Source organism: Cibotium barometz, chromosome 56, assembly GCF_041138505.1.
Source record: "Cibotium barometz isolate CiBa-2024 chromosome 56, ASM4113850v1, whole genome shotgun sequence".
NCBI lineage: Eukaryota > Viridiplantae > Streptophyta > Polypodiopsida > Cyatheales > Cibotiaceae > Cibotium > Cibotium barometz.
In genome coordinates, this window is record NC_141101.1 from 18,787,076 (window position 1) to 18,793,075 (window position 6,000).

Sequence of the window (6,000 nt, forward strand, 5' to 3'; positions counted from 1 at the left end):
CTTCCAGGCACATGACTCCTTCCCAAGAGTTATTACAGGATCTTCGACGACAGACAGGTCACAACTTCATTGGTGACGAATCCACTATCCCGATTCACAGTGAGGGCAAGTTGGAGATTATTCCCGATGGCAAAGGGGGGAAGCACTTCTCCTGAGTTCTTTATGTCCCATCCCTTGGTTTTCATCTTTTGTCAGTGCATGAGGTTTACAAGGCTAGCATACGGTTGGAGTTTGATGAGTATTTTGTTGCTCTCCAGGACAAAACAACAGGTCACGTTGTTTGGGAAGGCAAAGTGGAGAATGGGATCTACAAACTCTCAGTACTCTCTTTTCTGACAAGTACTCAAGTCGATGATTTGTGGCATTTTCGTTTTGGCCACTTGAATGTGGATGCATTGCGGCGGGCTTTCCGGGACCAGATGGTGGATGGCTTGCCAAATGTTGGTAGCAGGCAGGGGCATTGCAATTCTTGCATTCGTGGTAAGCAGCACAGGGAATCTCTTCCGCAGCAGGCTACTAGGTAGGCTTCGAAACCGTTGGAGTTGGTACACGTTGACTTATGTGGACCTATGCGGACCCCATCTTTGGGAGGTTCCTTGTACTTCAAGCTACTTGTGGATGATTGTAGCAAGTTTACATGGGTTTATTTTCTTTCCCAGAAGGACCAAGCCTTTGCTTGGTTCAAGGAGTGGCATGTTATGGTTGAGAAGGAGTTGAGATTGCAGGTGAAGACTCTTCGGGCTGACAAAAGAGGGGAGTTTTCTTCTAATGCTTTTGTGCAGTTTTGTGTAGAACATGGCATCAAGCGGGAGCTGGCCAATACAGGATCGCCTTCAGAGAATGGAGTAGTTGAGGAGGGTAAGAACCGGACTGTGGTGGAGATGGCAAGATGATACTGGAGCATTGTGATCTTCCTTGTCCACTTTAGGGAGAGCAAGTGGCTATGGCTGTCCATACCCTCAACCGATCTCTGACGACCTTAGTACCTAAGATGACTCCATATGAGGCTTATTTTGGCAGGAAACAAGATATCTTCCATTTCCGTGTTTTTGCGAGTGATGCCTATATAGGTTTATATTCCAAAGAAGCAGAGGGGGAAACTTAACTCGAAGTCCCAGAAGCTTGTATTTGTGGGATATAACTCTCTTTCCAAAGGCTACAGGTTGTATGACCCAACACGGAACAAGGTGGTTGTCAGCAGGGATATTGTCTTTGATGAGCATGTTCCAGCTTCCACTGTTGATGAGCCCCCACTTCTTGGAGGACCAGATGACAAAGTCAGGTGGTACAGAGTATCCCTCCGAGTGGACCACAGAGGATGGACCTAGAAGATCGCACAGAATTCGTGATAAAAGTCAATCAGAGGAGATGTTACAGGTGAACTATGCTTTGATGTCTCGTATCATTCGGGACAGAGCCCACTTCTGTTAAGGAAGCCCTTTCCCAAGAGACCTAGAGGAAAGCCATGCAAGTGAAACTTGAAGCCATTGAGAAGAATAACACTTGGGAGTTGGTTCCACGGCTATCTAAATGGTCTGTCATTGGTGTCAGAATCCTGACAATTCAACATCAGAAAGGAGAAAACACAACGATCATTCGCCTGCCAAATATCAATCTGTGCCTAAGTCACACCACCGGAAGCAAGGGTGGGAGGGGTGGCATTGGCAGGTGTAACAAGCCAATCCCAGAGATCCATGCCACGCAAGGCTGATTTCACCTTCACCTTCCACAAAGTGTAGTTGGAACCATCCAATTTTGCAGACTCAGAGAACATATGAAGTGTAGTCGGGACAGCCATCACAAAAGCTTGGGCTCAATATCTGAAATATGCACAATCTCGAAAGGAGTGTCCACCACAAGTACCAAGGTTGCCACCAAAGTCAGAACCACCACAAGACCCCCTCTGCAAAAGGGAATGTCCACTGGAGAGGAAAACGCAGCCAAAGAGGGGCTGCAGTCCTGAAAAAAACAGGCCGCCTAGTTCCAAACTCCAAGAAGGAAGAAAACGCTGATGAGAAAATACCTTCAGGCTGTAAGCAATGAAGCCAAAGTGACGGGAAAGCAATCAGTAGCAACTGTCCAGAAAACGCAGCATCCACAAGACTGCAAATCTGAGAAAAAACGCAGAGGTGAAGGGGCTGTAGATAGGGCACAATCTGGGGCAGCAGAGGGAATCGCTGAACAGGGAGCAATGATACAATGAATGAGTGCACAGAGCGGAAGCAATAAGCACTAGAGTGTGCTGGGCAGAGAGTGTAAGAGAGATAGAGATATGGAGCAACTATGCTGAATATATTGAAGTGATATAGTCCTAAGCGAGAGACAGAAAGTGTCTCATAGTGAGGGAGCAAAAGAAAGACTAGGCAAGATGGAAAAGTGAGAGGCCAGCCCACCTATTTATAGGTGGGAGGGGCTGGCCGACTGTACATGATGTAGCTGGCCGACTGGGGAAAATACATCCAGGCTGGGAAAAATCCCAGAAAAATATATAAAAAAAGGGGTGGCCAGCCCACAATCAAGGGCCATGAAAAGGGACCAAAAGGGACACCAAATATGGGCAGAAACTGGGGATGAATGTGTTAACATCAAGTGGGTCTATAAGACCAAGTATACGTCTGATGGGTTGGTGGACAAGCACAAGGCCAGACTTGTGGCTAAGGGCTATGCTCAGTGACCTGGCATTGACTATGAGGTCACCTTTGCATCAACAGCAAGGATGACCACAATTCAGACAATTCTTGCCCTTGCCTCTTCTCAACGGTGGCCAGTGTATCAGATGGATGTAAAATCTGCGTTCCTTTAATGGTGACTTTCAAGAGGAGGTGTATGTTGAGCAACCTCCTGGCTTTGAGGTTCCGGGATCAAAGGGGATAGTTTACAGGTTACGGAATGCCTTATATGGTCTTAAGTAGGCTCCCAGGTCTTGGAATCAAAAGATTGATTCCTTCTTTCTACATAAGGGATTCCAGAGCTCAGTTATCCTTTATGTGGATGATCTTATTCTCACTGGCGGTCATGTGGAGCACATAGCTGTGACGAAGGCTACCTTGTCAAAGGAGTTTGAGATTGCCTTTAATGCTAAGACTAATGCTACCCTCCACAAAAGGATACTTTTTTTCTTCCCGAGAAAAGATCCTTTCATTAGTTATAAAAAACGCCAGTAGGGCTACAAAAGATCCTCTCCTGCTCACAAGAAAAAATAGAGCAGAGAAAACAGAAGGGCAGCCAGGGAGACTCTCCCTAGGTGCTGAAAAGTACAAGTATCAGTACACAAAAGGATGCTTTAAGACCAAGGAGAGCTAGACTAGACATTCAATGCTACCCTTCCCAAGAAAGAGGACATGTTGCCAATGTCCAAGGAGAAAGGAACGATCAAGGCTAATGGGGGAGGCTCTTTTCCCTCCTAACCAAGGAATGTCTCAAGGATCCAGAGAAGAAAGATGTTAAAAACCCAAGATTGCATGTCTTGTGGGTGCTTAAAGAAATAGGGGAACATGGACGTATTGGCCAACAGAAAAAGGAGAGCAAGGGGAACTCTAGGAGAAGAAGACAAACTTAAGGAGGCAGATGTAATTCCGCCAATTCAGCATGAGGTGGGAGAAAGCAGCAACAATAAGGTCAAAAAACTTGGGAGGAAGATCAACTTATCATATATCCCACTAGGAGTATAAATATGCTCTATTATCAAATAATCAATCCAAGAAAGAAATGATAGCATTGTGCCCTAAGATGAGTAGGTAATGGAGCAAGATGGTGGATGCTAGAGCCACACATCAGAAGCACAGAAAGAACCACAGGGTCCATAAGGTGGACATATGGGCGTGTAGGGCATAGTCTTAAGAGTCATAATGTTTGTATATAAGGGTATCAAGGTAAGGGTGGATGTGTGAGGGTGTTAGGCCTAGGGAGTTAAGAGGAGTTGTGTTTACTAATGTTTATTAACGTTTGTAAATGAAAGGTTCCTTGGTAGCTGACACGCCATGATGCCCTCGGTCCACCACTAGAGTTGATGTGAAACGGAGGAGCTGATTGCATTCTAGCATGATGTAACCACCTTACAGCATTTACCTAAGGGCCCAAGAAGGGATATAGGCACAATCATAAGATGCATATATGAGCTAGCATGGGTTAGAGTAGAATGAGCATGACAAAGTCGCTTTTAAGGGCATGACCCCCAAGAAGCTGACCCATTCTTTGTGGGAAAAGGAAGCCATCTTGGGATAACCATGCATGGGTGGAATGTTTTAATTAGTTGGATGCAAGAAGAAATTGCATGTCATCCTCTTGGAGTGGCCTCAATTGGAGCTTACTATAGCATCCATGATAGGCAATACATATGAAACAGAAGCCAATATGGGGTAAACAACCTGAAATTTCCTCCTAAGCATCTTCCAGTGGGCAATTGCAAACATTTCTTTCAAAATCATGTACGAAAAGGTTTACGCTATAACAGCAACAAATGGGTTTTGAAAACATACTCTTAGCATGAATGCAGTCTTTGTTGCGGAGCTGAGCAGGCCTTGACTCCAAGAAGCGTGCTCACATGCACTGGTCCACTGCTCTGCCCTCAGATAAACAACCTTGCCTTGCTTGATCTCTGAGGCTGCATTCACATAAGCCCCTTGAAAGTTGATGCAGTATACTTCTCAAATAGAGAGCACTTGTCGACAGCTCGAGAGCTTCTGCGTTTGAAATTTCTCAGGTTTGGTAACGTAAACAAAATGCATAATATTTTTATTTATCTATTTACTTACTTATTTATCTATAATATAGATATATATAATTTTGGCGAGTAAGCTAAGAAAACGATCTAAGAGCTCGGTGGAGCCCACATATTGGGTACAAGGTGCCAAGATACCATATCAAAATGTAGCCAGCCAGGTTCAAGCCCACGACCATGATCTCGGGCTCATCAACTAAACGCAATGTAGCCGGCAAGGTTCAAGCCCATGATCATCATCTTGGACTCATCAATTGAACAACTTAACAACCCAGCTACCAGTTTCCTGAAGTTAGTCTAGTCTCACTAGTGGTAATGTCTTGGGTGTTGAAATATACAAGTGAATAGGGTATGTGTGGGAACAAGCTCTTGGATAGAGGCTGTAAAAGAGGAGATGTAATTGTGAAAGAACAACTGGGAGAGAATAAAGGGTAGCATGAGAGAATTTAGGAGTGTGGAGATATTCTGGGAGATATTCAGGGAAAAGAGAAGAGGTGGAGAGAATTAGGCAAAAGGTGGAGATATTCTGGGAGTGAATCATGGAGAAATCAATGGGATTAGATGCTTGATGTAAACTCTATAAATTGAGGCATAGCCCTAATGAGAATTTGCTGGTTTTGAGTATCCATGCCTACATTAATCTATTTGCTAATTATTCACTAATTACATCTTAATCATTTGCTAATCACTTTGTTAATGATGTTGATTCTAGTGTTTGATCCACCATAGCTCATCATTATGCTCAAATTTCAACATGGTATCAGAGCCATGCCTAGAATCAATTAGGTTTATGAGCCCATTAGTTAATTAATTAGGATTAGTAGATAATTAGCAAAAAATCAAATTTTTAGTGAGTTTTCACTTCTCCCCTTCACCCCCAGCCAGTGGAGGACTCCATTCAGCTTGCACACATAACATTAGGTCTTGCCCTTCTAACACAAGCTAGCCAATACCATTGGCTTCAAGCCCATCCAAAGGGAGCAGCAAACCGCCGACGGATGCAGCCGATTTTTGCAAATTACTGGGCGTCGTTTTTCTGAAGCAGTTTGAAGATTTCTCCTTGCTCAAGTCAAATCCTTCTAATTCCTCTTAGCCCAAGGGGTAATCAAGCATGCTCTACAAGCTGGTGAAGACAGAATTGAGTTTCATCAAGTCTACAGTGAGATCAAAGCTCTTCATCAAATCTGCAGGTGACTTTGGTAAAACAGAGATTAAGCTTTCAATATTTGGTCAAATCTTGTGTTTCTTGGCTTAATCCTCTACTAGACTCATTGCTATTG

The 6,000-nt window shown here is 44.1% G+C and overlaps 1 protein-coding gene across 3 annotated transcripts in view; it reads right to left on the bottom strand.

Annotated features, from left to right (window-relative positions):
- Window positions 1-4,698, bottom strand: part of LOC147606984 (uncharacterized) — a 29,644-nt gene extending 24,946 nt beyond the window's left edge. For all 3 annotated transcript variants that reach the window (XR_015264896.1, XR_015264897.1, XM_086791445.1), the window contains exon 1: window positions 4,479-4,698. The gene's annotated coding sequence lies outside the window, so the exon portion shown is untranslated. The remainder of the gene's footprint in view (window positions 1-4,478) is intronic.
- Window positions 4,699-6,000: the final 1,302 nt, after the last annotated feature.